Source organism: Globicephala melas, chromosome 17, assembly GCF_963455315.2.
Source record: "Globicephala melas chromosome 17, mGloMel1.2, whole genome shotgun sequence".
Taxonomy (NCBI): Eukaryota; Metazoa; Chordata; class Mammalia; order Artiodactyla; family Delphinidae; genus Globicephala; species Globicephala melas.
This window is the reverse complement of record NC_083330.1, coordinates 23292950-23316238: the sequence shown is the minus strand read 5'-3', so window position 1 is coordinate 23316238 and position 23289 is coordinate 23292950.

Genomic DNA, 23289 nt, shown 5'->3' with positions numbered 1-23289 from the left:
TTATTTTTTCAAAAGGTTTTCTTAAATCTTCATACTTCCAATTATGGCAATCTAAAGAGTGAAAGGGGGCTTCCCTGGTGGCGCAGTGGTTAAGAATCCGCCTGCCAATGCAGGGGACACGGGTTCGAGCCCTGGTCCGGGAAGATCCCACATGCTGTGGAGCAACTAAGCTCATGCCACAACTACTGAGCCTGCGCTCCAGAGCCCGTGAGCCACGACTCCTGAAGCCCTGGCACCTAGAGTCCATGCTCTGCAACAAGAGAAACTACCACAATGAGAAGCCCACCACGCACCGCAACGAAGAGTAGCCCCTGCTCACCCCCCGCTCACTGCAACTAGAGAAAGCCCACACACAGCAACAAAGACCCAATGCAGCCAAAAATGAAAAAAAAAAAAAAAGAGTAAAAGGAGTTACTCAAATCTATTGCTATAAATAAATCTTAAAAATGTTAATAGGCAGATGGGGCTTCCCTGGTGGCGCAGTGGTTGAGAGTCCGCCTGCCGATGCAGGGGACACGGGTTTGTGCCCCGGTCCGGGAAGATCCCACATGCCACGGAGCGGCTGGGCCCATGAGCCATGGTCGCTGAGCCTGAGCGTCCGGAGCCTGTGCTCCGCAACGGGAGAGGCCACAACAATGAGAGGCCCGCGTACCGCCAAAAAAAAAAAAAAAAAAATGTTAATAGGAAGAAGTAAAGGATTTCTCAAAAATAAATTATTCCTTCATCAAATATTTATTCTATACCCTACTATGTGTCAGGCACAATGCAAGTTCACTGCCTTCGGGGAGCTTACAGATTAGTAGCTGGAAAGACATAGAAAACTTATGCAAATATAATTATGGCAATGCTGAGAAAGAGTACAAGCTGTTATGTAAGGGTTTAGAGGGTTCACAAAGACTCTTTTGAGGATGGAATTTTTGTGTTAAGACCTAAAGAATAAGATAGTTATGTTAAAGCTGTGGTCGGGGGGAGGTCTGGAGAATTGAGGAGGGAGAGCGGTAGGGGGCTTGAAAATTAAGCAAATGTACTCCAGGCAAAGTCCTAAGGTAAGAAGAAAGGTGGCTTCTCATTGCAAAGAACCCAGAGGCCAGTTTTTGGAATGGAAAATGTGAGGAACCGAATGACACACGTTGAATCTCTACAACTAGGCAGAAGGAAAATCACACAGAGCCTGGGAGGCCTTAAGGGTTTGAGCTTTTATCCTAAAGGCAATGGGAAACCATTAAAGAGTGTAAAGAGAGAGTGGCACAATCACATGTGCTTTAGTGGGGGAGTAAGAGATTGTCACAGAATCCAGTTGAAAGATGATGGTACCTTGCACTTGGTGTGATGATAGTGACAATTGAGGGAGGTAAATGGAGTAAAGGAGTGTATAAGAGATAGAATGGAAAAGACTTGGTGATTAATTAATGGGAAGAGGGTGGCATGGTAAGGAAGAGGTAAGTAAAGGCTAAATCAACGGTGACTCCTAAGTTTCAGGCTTAAGCAACTGAGTGGATGGTGGTGGCCTTTACTAAGTTAGAGAACACTTGAGAAGATAAAAATTTTGGAGTAGGAAGGTGAGTTCTGTTTTAGAAAATATTGAGATTTGCCTGCCTATTATGAAATATTCCGTGGGCATATCTAGTTGACCACAATAAAGACAGATATGAAGTTCTGGGGAAGGTCTTTGCTGGAGAAATGAATTTGAGGATCACCAGCATGAAGATGGTAACCGGAGTCTGAAGAGTAAGTGAGACTGGGGCTTCCGTGGTGGCAAAGCGGTTAGGAATTCACCTGCCAATGTAGGGGACATGGGCTCAAGCCCTGGTCTGGGAAGATCGCACATGCCGCAGAGCAACTGAGCCCATGTGCCACAACTGCTGAGCCCGTGAGCCTAGAGCCCATGCTGTGCAACAAGAGAAGCCACTGCAATGAGAAGCCCGCGCACCGCAACGAAGAGTAGCCCTTGCTCACTGCAACTAGAGAAAAGCCCACACGCAGCAACGAAGACCCAACACAGCCATAAATAAATAAATAAATTTATTTTTTAAAAAAAGTAAGTGAGACTCCCTAAGGACAGTTGATAGAGTGACAAGAGCAAAGGAACTCAGAGTGGAGCCCTTAGGAACTTCAGTGTGAATGACAGAAGAGGGGAAAGAGCCATCAGGAAAACTGAGAAGGAATAGCCAAGGTAGATGGGTCGCCAGGAAGATTTACCATCACAAAACCAGGGAAAGAGAAGTTGTCACCAAGGGGTGATCAGCTGCATCAAACACTACTAGGTAGTTGAGCTTCAAGTCTAGATTTAAGATTACAGTGGATTTAGTGGGATGGAAGTCTTTGTCGATCTTCATAAGAATGCACTCAGATAAATGAAGGCAACAATCTCTCAGGTAGACCAGTTGTTTTTGTAGCAGGCTATGCTTTATTCCTAGAGTGGATAGAAAAGTCAGTGTGGCTGCTATGACTACAAGAAACCTACTCACATGCAAAAAAAAGAAAAGTCACATAAGGGGAAATGGGAGCACGTGGAAAATTTTTGTGGCACTACAATTTATTTGGCACTACAGCCAAATTTTATCTATTTATTCTTTTACTACTTGTGTAATAGTATATAAAAATTCCTATGGATTCAATTTTGGAGCAAAAAATCATATTCTTGGAGGAAAAGGGAATATGGAGGCTAACTTAAGAGGTGAGGAATGCAGAAGAGGACAAAATAGGGCATTAAGAAGAGAGTTCGTTGGACACGTTTGAGTAAGGGCTAGAGAGTCAAAGCAGTGCTAGGTGGGAACCTGTGGAGGTGGGAACCTGCTAGGGGGAAGGGTGAAAGTCTTTAATGCTGATGGGAAAAAGCTGCAGTGGGGGCGAGGTTAGAGCCACAGGGAGAGCAGAAGGCATGGAGAGTGCAAAGTTCCAATAAGAAGTAGGATACGTCAGATCCAGAGAGGAGGTCCAGGGAGAAGGGGAAGGCAGTGTTGCCATGGAGATTTGGAGACAGGAAATTGACGGCAGTCCCTCTAGTTTCTTCATGAGATTGCAGACAAGGTCACCAGCGAGAATAGGAGGGCACAGCAGGTAATCAAGGAAGTAAAGAGACTGGAAAAGGGTTGGAATACGTTCCAAAGAGATTTTTATTCAAGTAAGCATGGTTTGAGTCTGGGGAGCTTGTAGTTTTGACTATTCCTACCCTTTGCAATTAAGTCATAAGTATATGGGAGCATTGACATGGTTTATATTATACTCTAAAGATGAAGTAAAAAAATTATATTAGTCTTAGAAAATTAATGATTCCAAAAGAATATAGAAAATATTAATTACTGTTAAGATACCTTTTATTCATTATATATATGATTAAGTTTTAACACTTGAAGCTCTATTTTTAAAGTTTTATATAAACTTGCCACAATTTCATGTTGGGCAAGTTCTTTTCATCAAACTGAATGTAAATGGATTATGCCCTCTCCTTTTGCAGTATTTTTGTTAACTTTTTTGCCATTTTCAACCCATTGCATAGTGCATTGATCTACATCCATTCCTTAAGATGTTGATGTTTTCTACACCCACCCACCTTCTGAATAAACTGTCCACTATTAAATGGTACCACTTTCTTCTCCCAACATGCTAATTTTCCCTCAATTGAGCAATAACTAATAATGTACACTGAGTCTTAAATTTTTCAAAGTGCTGTCATATACCTGATCCTATTTACTACCGTAAAAACACTGTGAATTATATATTGTGCTCATCATTCTATAGATAAAGAAAGTGAGACAATTTGCTCAAAATTATGACTAGCAAAGGGCAAAGGTGGGATTTGAACCCAAGTCTTCTAATCCTTCGACTCAATGCATTTCACTATATCAGTGTTTCCTAAGTGGCATAGGAAAAAACCTTTTTATTTGAAAAGTTCTATATTGTAATATAACTATACATAAATTATTTGAATTCAAAGTTGGTCTATTTAAATAAAAACATAAATAAATAATAATAGAGATATTTTGCAGATTTGGCAAAAGTCATGAAGATATGCGTGAATGAATGAAATTTTCATAATCTTCGTAGTCACTGAAAGATGGGCAAAAACAAGGAATAATTCTCCCATTTTAAGATGAAGGTTAAGTCAATGAGTGGCTATGACGTTCATTAGGGTAATAGAGAGGTGTGCCTTCCTTTAACAAAACCGGATATTTAAATCCAACTCCCTCTCCCCTAAAAAAAAATCAAGTAAAAAGGAAATTATATTACAAATGACTTTTCATTGCGAAGATCTTTAAGTAATAATTATAGGTAACATTGGTAACATTTATGTACCTGGGGCTTTCCTTGGACCCTATAGGCATCTCATGTAATCCTTCTACCACCTTGTAAGGTAAGTAGGTTTATTCATCTAATTTTTCAGATGAGGAAGTGTAGTAAGATACAAACCATAATATCCTATGTAGTACATACATGTAGTTTCACGGAACAGTAAGTTCCAATTAATGACAGCATATAACAGACACTCTGTAAAGGTTCTCGTTCGCCTTTTTTTTTTTCTCTAGAACAAGAGTCAGGAGACCCAGATCCTAACCCTGGTTCTATCTCTAGATGAGTCATAATCCTTAGACAAATCTCTTAAATTTTAGGCCTTGGTTTTCCACATCTATAAAATTAAAAAGTTTGAATTTTGTCATCCCCAATGTCCTCTTTATTTCTAAAACTCTACTCTTTTACCCTTCAAATTGCTAAAAATATTTATATATATCATGCCAGGAATGCATAGATTGCCTAAGTCAGATGTATTGTTGAAACCTACTGCTCAAATGAAGAATTGTTCTCAATTGTTCTGGTAGAGCACAAGCATTGTAATTCTTATCACTTGTCCTCAAAGAAAGAAACTGCCTTAACTGACCTATTTCCAGCAATAGGATTGGAGCAATTATTAATGCATAGCACTTGAAGTGATAACCCAGAAAGGCAACAAACATTTCTGCAGCAACGATTCTAGCAGGACATTCTGGGGGTTACTGTCTAAAGAGATGGTCTCATCCTTAAAGAGCTTACAGACAATTGAGAAAACAGGACCAAACCCATAAAAATTTAAGTTGCTGATCAAAGTGTAGACTTGGAAAGGCCCTTTGACCTCATCTAGTCACAGATTCACAGAACGTGAGAGCTGAAAAGGACCTTAGAAATGGGTCCACCCCTTTCCCCCTCCTTATACCACCCCTAATTCAGGGATGAGAAGACCAAGGGCCAGAAGAGTGAGATCACCTGTCTGCAGCCAGACAGTGAGTTAATGAAAGAGCAGGGATTAGAGCTCCATTCAAGAGCCACAGTAGGTCAGTTTAACTGGAGGAGAGACAACAGGTTAAAGAATAGTTGCCGAAAAAAAAAAAAATTGTTGCCGAGAGATGGTTGTGGAGACCTTTCTGTGTTATACCTGAGAGTCGAGAAGCCACAAGGGTCTTCATGGTGGAAAAGGGTTACTGGGCAGTCAAGAAATTATTGCATGAAACACAGCCATTAGCAATGAAATTAGGCCCATCTCTATGTATTTGATGTGACACAATTAGCATATACTATTTAAAAAAGGAGGGAATTCCCTGGCAGTCCAGTGGTTAGGATTCCATGCTCTCACTGCTGAGACCTTAGTTCCCTGGCCAGGGAACTAAGATCCCACAAGCCACACAGCCAAAAAGAAAAAGAAAAAATAAAATAAATATAGGGAAAAAACAAGATGTTCAGCATTGTGTGTGTGTGTCTGTGCATGCATGTGTGTTTGTAAATGCATAAGATATTTCTGGACAGATAAATAAAAACCTGGTTACTGTGCTTGCCTAAGGAATTGGATGGCTGAAGGACAGGTGTGGGAGTTGATCTATTTTTCATTGTATGTTCTTTTGAACATTTTGACTTTGGAAACTTTCATACATATTACCTTCATAAAGTCATTATTTTTTAAGAAGACATTTTTGTCTAGGCTGGAAAGCTTTATTTTTTTATTAATTTTTATTGGAGTATGATTGCTTTACAATGTTGTGTTAGCCTCTACTGCACAACAAAATGAAGCAGCCATACACATACTGATATTCCCTCCCTTCTGGACTTCCCTCCCATTAGGTTACCACAGTGCATTAGGTAGAGTTCCCCGTACTATACAGTATGTTTCCATCAGTTGTCTATTTTATACATAGTATCAATAATGCATATGTGTCAAGCCCAGTCTCCCAAATCCTCCCACTCCACCCCTTTCCCCCTTTGTATCCATACATTTGTTCTTTACATCTGTGTCTCTATTTCTGCTTTGCAAATAAGATCATCCGTACCATTTTTCTAGATTCCACATATATGCGTTATTATACGATATTTGCTTTTCTCTTTCTGACTCATTTCACTCTGTATGACACTCTCTAGGTCCAAAAAGCTTCTTTTTTTTAATTAAATAAAATTTGTCTGAGGAAAACATAGGCAGAACACTCTATGACATAAATCACAGAAAGATCCTTCTTGACCCACCTCCTACAGAAATGGAAAAAAAAACAAAAATAAACAAATGGGACATAATGAAACTTAAAAGCTTTTGCACAGCAAAGGAAACCATAAACAAGACGAAAAGACAACCCTCAGAATGGGAGAAAATATTTACAAATCAAGCAACTGACAAAGGATTAATCTCCAAAATTTACAAGCAGCTCATGCAGCTCAATATTAAAAAAACAAACAACCCAATCCAAAAATGGGCAGAAGTCCTAAATAGACATTTCTCGAAAGAAGATATACAGATTGCCAACAAACATATGAAAGGATGCTCAACATCACTAATCATTAGAGAAATGCAAATCAAAACTACAATGAGATATCATCTCACACCAGTCAGAATGGCCATCATCAAAAAATCTAGAAACAATAAATGCTGGAGAGGGTGTGGAGAAAAGGGAACACTCTTGCACTGTTGGTGGGAATGTAAATTGATACAGCCACTATGGAGAACATATACCCTGAGAAAACCATATACCCTGAGAAAACCATAATTCAAAAAGAGTCATTGCAGCTGACTGCAATGCACAATGTTCATTGCAGCTCTATTTACAACAGCCAGGACATGGAAACAACCTAAGGGTCCTTCAACAGATGAATGGGTAAAGAAGATGTGACACAAATACAATGGAATATTACTCAACCATAAAAAGAAATGAAATTGAGTTATTTGTAGTGAGGTGGACGGACCTAGAGACTGTCATACAGAATGAAGTAAGTCAGAAAGAGGAAAACAAATACCGTATGCTAACACATATATACTGAATCTAAAAAAAAAAAAGGTTCTGAAGAACCTAGGGGCAGGACAGGAATAAAGACACAGACCTACTAGAGAATGGACTTGAGGACATGGGGAGGGGGAAGGGTAAGCTGGGACGATGTGAGAGAGTGGCATGGACATATATACACTACCAAATATAAAATCGATAGCTAGTGGGAAGCAGCCGCATAGCACAGGGAGATCAGCTCGGTGCTTTGTGACCACCTAGAGGGGTGGGATACGGAGGGTGGGAGGGAGACACAAGAAGGAAGAGATATGGGAATATGTGTATATGTATAGCTGGTTCACTTTGTTATACAGCAGAAACTAACACACCACTGTAAAGCAATTATACTCCAATAAAGATGTTAAAAAAATTGTTGGTGTTATAGATAGCACCTTTTGGTAGTCATTTGACTATAGAGAGACGAGATCAAGATTAATTATATAGTTAGTGCCTCATTCATATCCAAAAAACGTTAGAGAAGGTGTGACATCCTGACATTAAAAGTTGATTTATTTCCCTTTGTGCTTACTCTCCAAGTAATGACTGCAGCTGTTGAATGGGTGCCAGATACTGTCACATACAACTTGGATGGGAATCTAAACGCAGTCACATCCTCCCACAGCTGGCTGAGGACTCAGTGGGTGCTATAAATAGCAGGGATAAACAAATTCAATCCTGCTTTCCAAATGCAATCCATGAGAGATCTGCAGAAAAGTGAACTTGACAATACGTTGGACTCTTTCTATAATGAATTTGGAAGAGAGGAGAAATACCCAGTTTGATCAGGCTTTGCCTTTACTAGTTGTCTAGTTTCTGGAACACAGCTGAACCCAAAGCACATCCAAATCCACCTAACAAGCTCTGTTATAACAGGATTGAATGGAATCTACAAACATGAAAGTCAGAAAAAGACATTCCCAGCTGAGTTTGTGGTTACGTAGGAACCATCTGCTTCATCTAAGGTAACATTTCAGAGCTTTTGTGAATGCAACCTCAGTCTCAGAATTGCATATTTTAGCTAGGTTTAGGTTTTCTAGAAAGTCAAAAAGCATCTACCAAGTGGGTTGTATGCAACTCACTCTTTAAACCCTTTTTGGGTAGCAGAAGTAGCAACAGTGACCTCCTCTTCTAGAAAGTTTGCCTAGTGACTTGCCGATTTGGGAATTTTTCCTGGCTGCTTTGTAGAGTTGGCCCAAGGCAAACCCTCATGCTAACAGGTGCAAACTTACCATAATGCAAGTTTCCAATGGCTCCATCTTTAGTCTAGTTGCTTTCAACTATAGTAGTGGTTCAGAATCACCTAAGGAGCTTTGAGAAAAATTCAGGTACCTGGATCTTCTCTGTCTCCAAATCTCCTGAGCTATGAGGAGCCAGGGCAGTGGAGAGGATGGAGAAACAGTGATGTGAAGTATAGGAGGAGAGTGGAGGGTGGAGCAGGGGCAGCTGGTTCATGACCTCTAGGCCATGGGGTGGATTTTGATCTTCAATCTAAGAGCAAAAGGGAATCCAGTGGAAACTGTTAAGGAGAGGAAGGACTGCTTAGGTGCAGGCTCGTTTTTCTTAATCCATCTGGCCATAGTATAGGGACTTGACTGGAAGGGGACAAAAGTGGGTGGGTGTAGCCCACTTGGAAAGGTTTTGTAATAATCCAGCTATTTGGACCTAGGAAAGAAGCAGTGGAGTTTAAGAAGAGTAGACAGATTGGAGAGGCATTTCAGAGGTGAAAGCAGTTGAGAGATGTTGGTAATTGATTGGATACAGGACAGAGGGAAATGGGAGGTATTGAGAATAATTCCCAGGTTTCCAGGATTCTGACAAAGGTAGAAATGTGTACTTTTGACTAGTCTTCCCTGGCCTGGGTGATTCCCTGGTGCTGGCTGAACTTGCCCTGGGATCTGGATGAAGGCCATTCCTGGCAGTGTTTCATGAACCAATGGTTCACCATTGTGTCCTAAAGGGCTGGGTGCCCACATAACCACAACTCAGATCCCAAAGAATAATGCAGTCACTGAATCATTTGTGCCTCTTCTTAACTAAAAAATACAGTTTACAAGCATTAGGAAGATATTTTATTTAATATTTAGAAACCCAATCACCAAGTGAGATTTAGAGAAGTTTGTACTATGCAGAACTAATATTGAAAAGAGAGAGTGTTTATTGATAGAAAAATTATGCTAATGCTTAAAAAAGCTATTTAGAGGTATACCTTAATTAAGTTATTTTACCTGTGTGTAGGTGTGTATGTATGTGTAGATGTGTGTATATATGCAGGTGTGTATATATATGTAGGTGTGTGTATATATGTAGGGGTGTGTGTGTCAGGCACACACCTGAGAGAATCTGATCTTTCATGTTTTTCCTTCTTAATTAATTGCTTAAAAGCAATATAACATCACTACGATGTGTGTGGTTAAGAAAATGATTCTATCTTTACAGAATGTTTGATTTTTAATGTGCAAATCAATCAACAGTTAATTGAGTCTTGACAGATTGGTACTAGACCTCTACTCTCTTTTATAAATTTAATTTTTAATTGAAATATAGTTGACATACAATATTATGTTAGTTTCAGATGTACTACACAGTGATTTCACATTTGCATATATTATGAAATGATCACCATGGTAAGTCTGGTAACCATCTGTCCCCATACAAAGTTATTACAATATTATTAACCATGTTCCTTATGCTGTATCTTATATCCCCATAGCTTATTTATTTTATGACTGAAGATTTGTATCTCTAAATCCCCTTCACCTATTTTGTCCCTCCCACTCCCACCTCCCTCCCCTCTGTTTGTTCTCTGTATCTATATGTCTATTTTCATTTTTTGTTTGTTTGTTTTTTAGATTATATATATAAGTGAGATCATATGGTATTTGCCTTTTTCCATCTGACTTATTTCACTTAGCATAATACCCTCTAGGATCCACCCGTGTTGTCAAAAATGGCAAGATTTCATTTATTTTTATGGTTGTGTAATATTCCATTTTATATATGCACCACACCTTCTTTATCCATCCATCTATCAATGGACACTTAGGTTGCTTCCATACCTTGGCTATCGTTAACTAATGCCACAATGAACATTGGAGTGAAGGTATGGACCTCTACTCTCTTCATTCCATGGCTGATGAAAGGTTCTGAGAGCTTTGAGAAGTCCAGTGGTTATCATTCATAGCATCAGAAGTGAGGGATACAAATTCCAGAGACTCCCTTCTGAGCTGCTACTTACTCTCACCGAGTGCTCGACAAATGCACTTACACAATTTCAGTCAAGCCAAGACCCCTGAAAAAAATGTTTTCTTTGTAGAGGAAACTACTTGAAAGGACTTGAGAGCAGGCCCATGGAGTCCTCCATCTTACCTCTTCTTGCTGAAATGGCTTCACCAGTAAATTGCCGCTAAATAAGTGGCTTATCTAGTTTTATTGCCCTTCATTTTATTACCTGTCCAATATAATCTTGGCCCAAGCTTCCCCTGCTTACAGACACGGTAAAAGCTTTATGTCTAGGCAAGCCCCATCGAAAGAGAGATGTTACATTCTTGGGTGTGGCCTCCAAGCCAGGCCGGTAGGCTGAGGCACTGGCCCCTCTAACAACCTACTTTAGAAGCTCTAAACCATTCTATAGCCTTCTTTTCTGACCAAGGGGGAGGTAGAAACAATTCAGAGAACCAAGATTAAATGAGTAAGCAAAAAGAAAGAGGCAACAAGCAGAGATCTATTTCTACATCCTCCAAGATGATCAGAATCTCTATTTCAGAGTTTACTTGCTTTAAGCATCTAACCACTGAGAAACGTGTGGTCAGGGGAGACATCTATCATCTAGAGCCTTGGCTGGGGGTTGAGGTCTAGTAAAGCCCCTCACAGACATGAAGTGAAGCAATGGGGCTAAGGGCAGAGAGGTGGGAGAAGAAACAAGCAGGTGGAAAGTGGAAGAAGAGGAGTTGAGTTTTCAGTGAGGAAGGCTGGAGCATTCCCTGTCCTTCCTCTGGTGCCGGGCCCAATCTTGCTGTCTTGCCATTTCACTTCTCTGATGGGATCTCAATCTGCCTCTCTCTCTCTCTCTCTCTCTCTCTCTCTCTCCCCCCTACACTTCTAGAGAACAGGTTTGTCCACAGGGACCCCCAGTTCTTTCTCACCACCCACATTACAGCTTGTGCAGCTGTTGCTACTACTTTAAGACCCGGGTCCCTCATCCACCCATTGCCTTTTAATCCCTTCTAGAACATTCTTCCTGATACCTTTTATTTAAATACATGTAATTAAACACTTTTGGGTGCTAGTGCCTTAGGTCGATTTGATTTTACTCTTGTTGCTCTTTCTTGATTACTCATGGAAAATATGTTTTCTCTTCCTTCTTTACTACCCACACCCCCGCCCCACCCCTCTCTGCTGCCGGTTTGACCACAGCTGGCCACAGGCCAAGAAAGCGTGGGTGGGCAGGTGCCAGTCTCTGACTGCTAGAAGCTACAGGGGCAGAGACTGGGGAGTGCGGGGGTGGAGAGAGAAGAAAAGTGTAACCCACAGGCTTTCTCGAAAACCTTAAGAGAGTTGTTTTTTTTTAATTTTGTTGAAAATATTAAAACATACTCATTCTGTAGATAAACAACAAAGTCCTACTATATAGCACAGGAAACTATATTCAACTATATTCAATATCTTGTTAGAACTTATAATGGGAAAGAGTCTGAAAAAGGATATATATACACATATATATATATAAATATATGTATATATTAGAAGCATATAAGAATTCTTATATCATATTCTTATATATATATAAGAATATATATACATATATATAAAAAACTGAATCAGCTGTATACCAAAAACTAACACAGCATTGTAAATCAACTATACTTCAATAGAAAAAGAAAGAAATTCTGACTCTGAATAAGAACAATATGTGCTGCTCTTAGAAGGCTCTCCAGTACATACTCTGAAGTGAGAATGCTTAGTGATAACCAGTTAGTAGTATCTGATTCCATTTGCATTTTCTGTCTAAGAATGTGCACATATATGCTTTTACGTGCGTGAAATTTTTCTGGAAGAGGAAACAAAGAATTGTTTACAGTGATTACCTCTGAGGAATAGGTTGTGTGTGTGTGGAAGGGGAGGTTCTACTTTTTATTGTACATGCTTCTATATTGTTTAAATTTGTTTTTTCCTCTAGTGCACGCATTGCCTTTATAATAAACAAGTTTAAAGGTTTTCAGAAAGAAATATTAATTTTTGGTTCTTTGATGATTCATTGCCCCATGGTAATGAGAACCATTAATAACATACTAAATGGAAATTGAGACTCAATAATACAGAACAATTCTGTCTTAACTGACAGGTTGAACAACTTATAGTAATACCATTTTGAACACTTGCGATGTACCATAGGAATTGTCATTACTTTATATAATGACTTAATACTTGTCAAAATCAAATGTAGTAGCTACTTTGCAATCCTCAGTTTATAAATGAGGAAACAAGCTCAGAGAGTTTACATAATATTCACAAGGTCACACAGCTAGTTAGTAAGTACGTGGGAGATGACCACTTCATAAGAGCAGGGTAAACACCTGCTTTCTCTACCACAGAACTTCCAAATCCTAGCAAAGTGCCTGGTATGTGGCCAGGAACACAAACATACTTGTTGAATAAATGAATAATATCTAATATAAAGCTTATGTCCTTAACTACAACATTAAATTCCCCTCAAAAGCCATACTTGGGGTGGCCAAAAGGCACTTTGCCAGCACATTCACAGCTGTGGGCACAAGTTCTGGATCAGAGTGGCATCGAAGGAAACCCCAAACCTAAGGTAAGTCCTCACCTCCTAGTGCTGTACTCACTGCCTGCTGGTTCCTGCTCTAGAACCTTCACTCTATACTCCTCCCCCACCTACTGAGGCAATAAAAGACATTTTTATTTCTTCTGACTGATTTACTACCCTAGCATTTCATTCATGCATTCATTCATTCACTCACTCACTCATCAAATATTCAGTGAGTACTTACCACTTGCAAGGCATTGAGGATACAACAATGGAAAACAGAGATAAGGCCACTTTTGCCTCTGGTAATTTTCCTAAAGGAGGAGATAGACAAAAGAAAAATAAAAAATAAATGAGAAAATATCAGGTACTCTTAAGTATGCTAAAGAAAAAAACATGTCACAAATCCCAATTATATTTTGAAAAAAAAATGTAATGTTTATTTTTCTAAATTCCTTTCTTTAAAAATTATTGGATGCAAAAAGTTGAGTTTAGGCCTTTACCTCACACCATAACCAAAAAAATTAACAAATAGGGATCAGAGACCTAAATGTAAGTGTGGAAACTATAAAAATTTTAGAGGAAAACATGGAAAAATATCATTGTGAACATGGGCAAAGATTTCCTAGTTACAATACCAAAGCACAATACATGGAAGAAAACACTAAGAAATTGGAATTCATCAAAATTTAAAACTTTTGTGCTTTAAAACACACTATTAAAAAAATGGAAAGATAAGTGAGAAAATATTTGCAATCATATATTTGATAAAGAACTTGTATCAAGAACATATAAAGGCAGGGAGTGGTGGTGGGATGAATTGAGATATTGGGATTGACATATATACACTAATATGTATAAAATAGATAGCTAATAAGAACCTGCTGTATAAAAAAATAAATAAATAAAATAAATTTTTTTTAAAAAAGAAAATATAAAGATCTCTTATGGTTCAATAGTAAGAAGAGAATCCAATTTTAAAATGGGCAAAATATTTGCATATATGTTTTACTGAAAAATATATATGACTAGCTAAAAAGTTCATGAAAAGATGCTTAATATCATTTATCATTAAGGAAATGCAAATTAAAACCACATGAAGGACTTCCCTGGTGGTGCAGTGGTTAAGACTCCACACTCTCAATGCAGGGGGCCCAGGTTCAATCCCTGATCTGGGAACTAGATCCCACATGCATGCCATAACAGCCCACATGCCACAACTAAGAAGCCAGCGAGTCGCAACTAAGGAGCCCACGAGCTGCAACTAAGGAGCCTGCCTGCTGCAACTAAGACCCAACGCAACCAAAAAAAAAAAAAAACAAAACACGTGAAATACCATTTCACACCCACTGGAAAGGCTGTAATTCAAAAGCTAGTCACACAGAGACACGTTTTAACTTTTGAAAATTTAATTATAGACAAGGAAAGAATCTTAAAAGCAGCAAGAGAAAAGCAACATTACATACAAAGGAGCACCCATAAAACTATCAGCAGATTTTTCAGAAAAACTTTGCAGGCAAGAAGCGAGTGAGCATTACATATTCAAAATGCTGAAGGAAGAACACTGCCAACCAAGAATACTTACCCAACGAAGTTTTCCTGCAGAGTTGAAGGTGAGATAAAGAATTTTCCAGACAAGCAAAAGTTGAAGAAGTTCAGCACCACTAGACTGGCCTTGTAAGAAATATTAAAGGGAATTCTTCAAGCTGAAACAAAGGGATGCTAATTAGTAACAGAAAAACATATGAAAGTATAAATCTCACCAGTAAAGGTAAATATGTAGTTAAATTTAGAATATTCTCCTGTTGTAATGGTGTTGGGTAAATCACTTATAAATCCAGTATGAAGGTTAAATAATAAAGCATTAAAAATAACAATTAAAATAATTTGTTGATGGATACACAAGGTAAAAAGAAATTGTGATATTAAAAACATTAGATGGGGCTTCCCTGGTGGTGCAGTGGTTGAGAGTCCACCTGCCGATGCAGGGGAGGCAGGTTCGTGCCCCGGTCCGGGAAGATCCCACATGCCGTGGGGCGGCTGGGCCCATGAGCCATGGCCGCTGAGCCTGCGCGTCCGGAGCCTGTGCTCTGCAACGGGAGAGGCCACAGCAGTGAGAGGTCTGCGTACCGCAAAAAAAAAAAAAATTAACTGTAGGGGGGGTTATAAAAATGTACAGCTTTAGTATGTGTTCAAAGTTAAGTTGTTATCAGCTTAAAATAGACTGTTATAAATATAAGGTGTTTTACGTAAGCCTCATGGTAACAACAAAACAAAAATCTATCGTAGATACACAAAAGATAAAGAGAAAAATCTAAGCATACCACTACAGAAAATTATCAAACCAAAGGAAGCGCACAAGAGAAGAAGACAGGAATGAAGGAATTACAAGACAGCCAAAAACAATAAACAAAATGCCACTAGTAATTCCACGCATGCTTATCAATCATTACTTTAAATGTAAATGAAATAATTCTCCAATCAAAAGACTTAGAGTGGCTAAATGGATTAAAAAAAAAAGAAAAAAGACCCAACTATATATTGCCTACAAGAGACTCACATCAACTTTAAGGACAAACACAGACTGAAAGTGAAGGGATGGAAAAAATATTAAATGCAAGTGGAAACCAAAAGAAATAGAGGTAGCTGTACTTATATCAGGCAAGAAAGATTTTAAGGCAAAGACTGTAATGAAAGAGAAAGATCATAAAGATCAATAAAGATCAATCCAACAAGAGGATATAATATTTGTAAATATTTATGCACCCAACATAGAAAGACCTAAATATATAAAGCAAATGTTAACAAGCTTAAAGGGAGAAAGAGACAGCAACATAATAATAGTATAGGGAACTTCAATGTCCCACTTTCAGCAATGAATATGTCATACAGATAGAAAATTAATAAGGAACCATTGAGCTTAAACTACATGTCAGGCCAGATGGACTTAACGGACATTTACAGAACATTCCATCTATCAGCAGCAGAATACATATTCTTCTCAAGTGCATATGGAACATTCTCCAGGAGAGATCATATGTTAAGCCAAAGAACAAGTCTTAATAAATTTAATAAGATTGAAATTATGTCAAGCATATTTTCTGACCACAGTGATATGAAACTAGAAATCAATTACAAGAAGTAAACTGGAAAATTCACAAATATTGGGGGATTAAACAGCATGTTACTGAACAATCAATGGGTCAACAAAAAATAAAAAGAGAAACGAAAAAATAACTTGAGACAAATGAAAATACAATACACAAAATTATGGGACGCAACAAAAGCAGTTCTCAGAGGGATATTCTTAGCAACAAATGTCTACATTAATTAAAAAAAAGAAAGATCTCAAATAAACAACCTAATTTTACACTTCAAGGAATAGAAAAAGAACAAACTAAGCCCAAAGTTAGTAGAAGAAAGGAAATAAATGAAATAGAGACTAAAAAGACAACAGAAAAGATCAATAAAACTAAGAACTAGTTTTTTGCAAAGATAAACAAAATAGACAAACCTTTAGCTAAACTTATCAAGAAAAAAAGAGAGAGGACTCAAATGAATTTTTTTAAAAAATGAAAAAGGGGGCATCACAACTGATACCACACAAATACAAAGGATTATAAGAGACTACCATGAATAATTATACACCAACAAATTAGACAACCTCAAAGAAATGTTTCCTAGAAACATACACCTACCAAGACTGTATCATGAGTAGAAAATCTGAACAGACAAATTACTAGTAAGGAGATTGAATCAGGGGAATCAAAAACCTCCCAAAAAACAAATGTGCAGGAACAGAGGGCTTCCTTGGTGAATTCCACCAAACACTTAAAGAAGAATTAATACCAATCCTTCTCAAACTCTTACAAAAAAATTGAAGAGGAAAGAAGACTTCCTAACTCATTTTACAAGGCTGGCATTACCTTGATACCAAAACAGACAAGAGCATTGCATAAAATTAAAGGCCAACATGCCCGATGAACATAGATATAAAAATCCTAACCAAAATATTAGCAAACCAAATTCTACAATACATTAAAATAATCATACACTATGATCAAGTGGGATTTATTCCAGGAATGCAAGGATGATTCAACATCCACAAATTAATCAATGCGATATACCACATTAACAAAATGAAGGATAAAAATGATATGATCATCTAAATAGATGCAGAAAAAGCTTTAGACAAAATTCAGCATCCATTCATGATAAAAACTCTCAACAAACTGGGTATAGAGGGAAGGTACCTCAACATAATAAAGGCCATATATGACAAGTCCACATCTAACATCATACTCAACAGAGAAAAACTGAAAGACTTTCCTCTAAGATCAGGAAGAAGACAAGAATATCTACTCTTACCACTTTTACTCGACATAGTACTGGAAGTCCTAGCCAGAGTAATTAGAGAAGAAAAAGATCAGAAAGGAAGAGGTAAAAGTGTCTCTATTTGCAGATGACAGGACATTATATAGAGAAAATCCTGAAGACTCTACTAAAAAACTGTTAGATAGGGCTTCCCTGGTGGCACAGTGGTTGAGAGTCTGCCTGTTGATGTAGGGGACGCAGGTTCGTGCCCCTGTCCGGGAAGATCCCACATGCCTTGGAGCGGTTGGGCCCATGAGCCATGGCCGCTGAGCCTGTGTGTCCGGAGCCTGTGCTCCGCAACAGGAGAGGCCACAACAGTGAGAGGCCCGTGTACCGCAAAAAAAAAAACATAAAAAAACCTGTTAGATCTAATCAACTAATGTAGTAAAATTTCAGTATACAAAATCAATATACAAAGGTTAGTTGTATTTCTAAACATACTGCCAACTGTATACACAGTTACTAAACAAATAAATAAGAAACCAAGCTTCCCCACCCATAAAGTTTCCCTTTTAGAAACCCCTGGGTAACCTAGATAACTGTCATTTCAGTGACCCCACTTTTCCCTTCCCACACCCTAATTCCTGCTCTTATGTTTAAAATTTGCCAGGAATAAATCCACAAAACCCTAGGCACCCCACCCTCAGACCCTAATAAAGGTAGAATCCCAGGTCTGTACTCTCTTCCTTTCTCTACTTTCAACCTCACTGTGTGGCCCCTGGGTGTGCCATGTAAACCCCAGTCCTGTGAGTAATAAATCTTGTTTTTTTAAAGTTCCCTTATGGTTGTTGTCAAGATGTGTCTTGCAGTCGTAAGAACTACAACGGCTGATCCAGCCACAACATTGGCTCCAGTCAGGGAAATGTCTGTGTGTGCTTGCCACAAGTAGATGGGCCCAAAGGAGTACCCCAGGCATCCCTAGCCAATAGCATCACTAACAATGGGCTGAGATCAACACAAAACAACACCGTACACAAAAATCAACTCAAAATGGATTAAAGACTTGAACATGACTTGAAACCATAAAACTCTCTAGAAGAAAACATAGGCAGTAAGCTCCTTGACATTGGTCTTGACATTGGCAATGATTTTTTGGATTTCAGACACCAATAGCAAAGACAACAAAAGCAAAAATAAACAAGTGGGACTACATTAAACTAAAAACTTTTTACACAGCAAAGAAAACGAACAAAACAGTGGAAAGGTAACCCATGGAATGGGAGAAAATATTTTCAAATCATATATCTGTGAGAGGTTAATATCCAAAATATATAAAGAACTCATACAACTCAATAGCAAAAAACAAAACAAAACAAAAATCTGAATAAAAAGTGGGCAGAGAAATTGAATAGACATTTTTCCATAGAAGATATACAATGACCAACGGGTAAATGAAAAGGTGCTCAAATTACTAATCATCAGGGAAATGCAAATCAAAACCGCAATGAGATATCACCTTACACACCTGTTAGAATGACTATCAAAAAGGCAAGAAACAAATATTGGTGAAGATGTGCTGAAAGGAGACTTGTGCACTGTTGTGAGACTGAAGATTGATGCAGCTACCATAGAAAACAGTATGAAAATACCTCATAAAATAAAAAATACAACAGCCGTATGATCCAGCAATCCCATTCCTGGGTATATATCCAAAGGAAACGAAAACAGGTGATAGAAGAGATATCTACACGCTCACATTCATCACATCTTCATTCACAATAGCCAAGATATGAAAACAACCTAAGTATTCTCAACAGATGAATGGATAAAGAAAATGTCACACACAGAGAGGAATATTATTCAGCCATGAGAAAGAAGGAAATCCTGCCATTTGCAAAAAATGGATGGACCTTGAGGGCTAAGTGAAAGGAAATCAGAGAGAGACAAATACTACATAGAATCACTTATGTGTAGAATTAAAAAAAAAAAATGGCCAACTCACAAAAACAGAGTAGAAAAGGAATTGCTAGGGACTAGAGGGTGGGGATATAGGGAGAGGTAGGTAAAAGGGTATACAAACTTTCAACTATAAGATAAATAAGGTCTGATGATCTAATGTAAACCATGGTGACTATGTTGATAACACTCTATTGTATAATTGAAGTTTGCTAAGAGAATAGAACTTAAAAAATTTCACTAAAAAAAAAAGATATATGAGGTGATGGATGTGTTAATTAACTAGATGGGGGGAATCATTTCACAATGTATGCATATACCAAATCACCATGATGCACACTTTAAATATCTTACAATTTCATATGTCAGTTATACCTCAATAAAGCTGAAACTTAAAATACAAAAATATAAAAATAAAAGACAATAATATAAGTTGACAAGGATATGGAGACAGGCACATACATGGTTGTGCCTTCATATCATGGTGGTGAGAATGTAAAATAGTGCAGTTAGTTTGAAAATCATGGCAATTTCTTAAAATGTTAAACATAACTTTACAATATGATCCAATAATTTTATTCTTAGGTATCTAACCAAGAGAAATAAAAGCATATGATCACATGTTCATAGCAGCACTATTTTCAATTGCTAAGATATTGAAGCAACCTAAGTGTCCATGGACAGATGAATAGAGAAAGAAGATGTGGTACACACACACAGACACACACAGACACACACACAGACACACACACACACACACACAATGGAATACTACTCAGCCATTAAAAATGAAATTTTGCTATTTGCAACAACATGGATGGACTTGGAGGGAATTATGCTAAGTGAAATAAGTAAGAAAAAGACAAATGCTGTATGAAATCACTTATCTGTGGAATCCAAAAATAAAACAAGCTAGTGAATGTAACAAAAAAGAAAGAGATTCACAAATACAGAGAACAAATTGTGCTTACCAGTGGGGAGACAAAAGGGCAAAGGGGTAAGATAAGTGTAGCAAATTAAGAGGTACAAACTATTATGCATAAAATAGATACAAGGATATATTGTACAACACAGGGAATACAGCCAATATTTTTAATAACTATAAATAGAATATAACATGTTTCAAATAACATATGATCACACAAAGACTTGCATGGGAATGTTCTCAACAGCATTATTCATAATAACCAAAAGGTGGAAACAATCCAATGTCCATGAATAGGTGAACAAAATGTGGTATTACCATACAATAAAATACTATTCAACAATAAAAGACTGAAAAGACATGCTTGCAACAACATGGATGAACCACAAAAACACTGCAAAGTAAAGGAGCCAGTCACAAAAGACCATACATTGTATAATTCCATTTATATGAAATGTCCAGAATAATCAAAATTTATAGAAACAGGAAGTAGTTCAATGGTTGCCTGGGGCCTGGGATAGAAATGGAAATTAACTGCAAATGAGCATGTGAGATCTTACCAGGGTGATGGCCAAGTTCTAAAACCAGATTCTGGTGATGGTTGAAAAACCAAATAAATTAATAAAAGATCATTGAATTGTATTTTTAAAACTGGTGAATGTCATAGTATGTTGAAAGATATTAAGAAGAAAGATTTGGGAATTTTGGACAAGCTGTCACAGTGAGTTCACTCTCTCAAAACCAACCCCATCACTCAAGGGCAAATTAAATCCCTTAAAGAATTTCCTAAGTAAATCCCAGGAAGAATTTCAAGATTTAGATTTTAAGGTTCCATTTAATCATCCACTATCCCAATAAATGAAGAAATCTTCCATTTGGATTTCCAAGTATATTTTCTTGGAAGAGAGGGAAGAGAAGAGATCCCCACTGAATGAACAATGTTTACCTTCTGAAGTGTGCTTCATTTCCCTGCCTGTGATTCCTAGCCTTTGGCCTTACCGATGGATCTCTGATCTGCTTTTCTATCATCCTCTCTAACTTATGTTAATGAACCACGCCCTTGGCAATTGTCACTGTTCTATTTGCCCATCCTTCTACACACTGACCCACTCTCTTCCTCTAGTTAATTTGTCCTTTGTTTTCCAGCCCCATTTCCTTTTCTACTGTGCCTCCCAGCCTCTTCCAGTACTTCCAGCTCTCCTTTCTAGGAGCAGAAATAAAGATTCTCATCCATTCTTTCCAGAGTCCTGTGTGGTTCTCCTGGTCAGAGAAGGTGCTGGAATGTGACTTCAGCACATTCCAGTCAACCTGAATCCTGTCAGGGAAGAATGAGTTCTTGCACAATTAGGGGGAGTGTTTTATGACCTGTTATTGTTACTGTAACATTGTCAGACTTTCTGAAGAAAGAGAGGATTAATTATTGACAAAGTTGCGATGAAACTTTCACTAAAATACTTTCACACTTAGTGGGGGAAAAGGAAGCCTAAAAACCAAGCATTCGAAGGAATTAAAAACAAAAATCTGTCTCTCCCATTTTAATTTTCATTTCTCTCAAACATTCTAAAATTGGAGGAAAGAAAGGCTCTGCGTGACAGGGAACTGTTGGAACTTTTTAAAGGGTACTAAATTATTTTAATCATTTTTTCTAGCTCCAAATAAAGATATAAATGAATAATAAATTTATTTTACAGTCTGATAACTTTTTACAGCCTGTAGAGAGACTTCATGAATAATCATAAATTTCCTTCACTCCCAGAGTGCCTGTGTGAAAAGAACATTCCATAAGGGAGAGATTCTAATCATTGGTGGTAATTACATGAAACCTTGAGTCATTAGACACTATTAATTGTCTGAAATGTAACCAGAAGAAAAATAAACATCAGGGAGGAAATCTAGCATGACTATAATTAGTTTAATTACAATCTCTCCAGTCTATAGGAAAAAATCTCAAAGTTGGTATTTCAAAATTGATTTAATTAACTTTTAAGTAACTTTTTAGTAATGTTTAAGTAGCTTTTTAGTTATTTAACTAACTAGCAATCTTTATGCTTTATTTAACTGGATATGATTCCCAAATTCTTTTTACCCAGTGTTTTCTGATACCACTTTTTTTTAAATCAATGGTGTTCGTGTGGTTAACATTTAATAAGAATCCACTCAAGTAGAACACTTCTACAGGAGCCAGATGCTCTGGCCATCATGCCCAAGCGGATAGCTGCTAAGTCTGACCTGGGGGCCAGGACCTCGGAGCCCCTCTCAGCAACATCTGAGTCATCATCTGCCTCATGAACTCTCTCCATCTCTTCCCATCACCTTGAGCTCACACACCCAAATCCCCAGATCTTCAACTCTTCTTGCCCTAGGTAAATACACCCAACCCCATGTTTGGGGTCCTTCCTAAATTCTAAACAATCTCCATGATCCCACCCTTCCTCTCCTCCATGCCACCACCATCAACTCAAGTCCTAAGGATCTTACTCCTGAAATATCTCTCATCCTTCCCTCTGCCCATCCTTCCTCTTCATTTCATCTTAACTACCGTTGCTTCGTAACTAATCATCTGGCCTCCACTCTCTCCTGGCTTCAGTCCCCAAGACATATCATTTCACTTCTGGCCTTCGGATCTTCATGAGGCACTTTTGCCTTATGAGCAGGTGAACTCCTGAGCCTGTCATCCAAGAACTTCCGGGCTCTGGACACACTGTGTTGTTCCAGAGATGCCTCACATGACTCCACTAGAGCACTTTTTTACTCCAATCAAAGCAGACCCCATACCCTATCCTGAAAAAGTCCCTGTGCATCCCTACATCCTGTCTTTGCCTTCCCTATTAGGCAAAGGCTTTGCCAAACTTCTCCATCAGCCTGCTTTTAGCTGCTCTGAACATCCTTCCTCAGGAAGCATTCCAGAGGAGCCCACCTTCAGCAAGGAATGATTTCCAACCTCCCCTTCATTCTCTTCATTTTTAAAGAATCCGTTTCAATACTATATTTATTTAGACTTTAAAGTATCACTTCTAAAATAAATTCTCCAAGAAACATTGTGTGTTTAGAAAGCC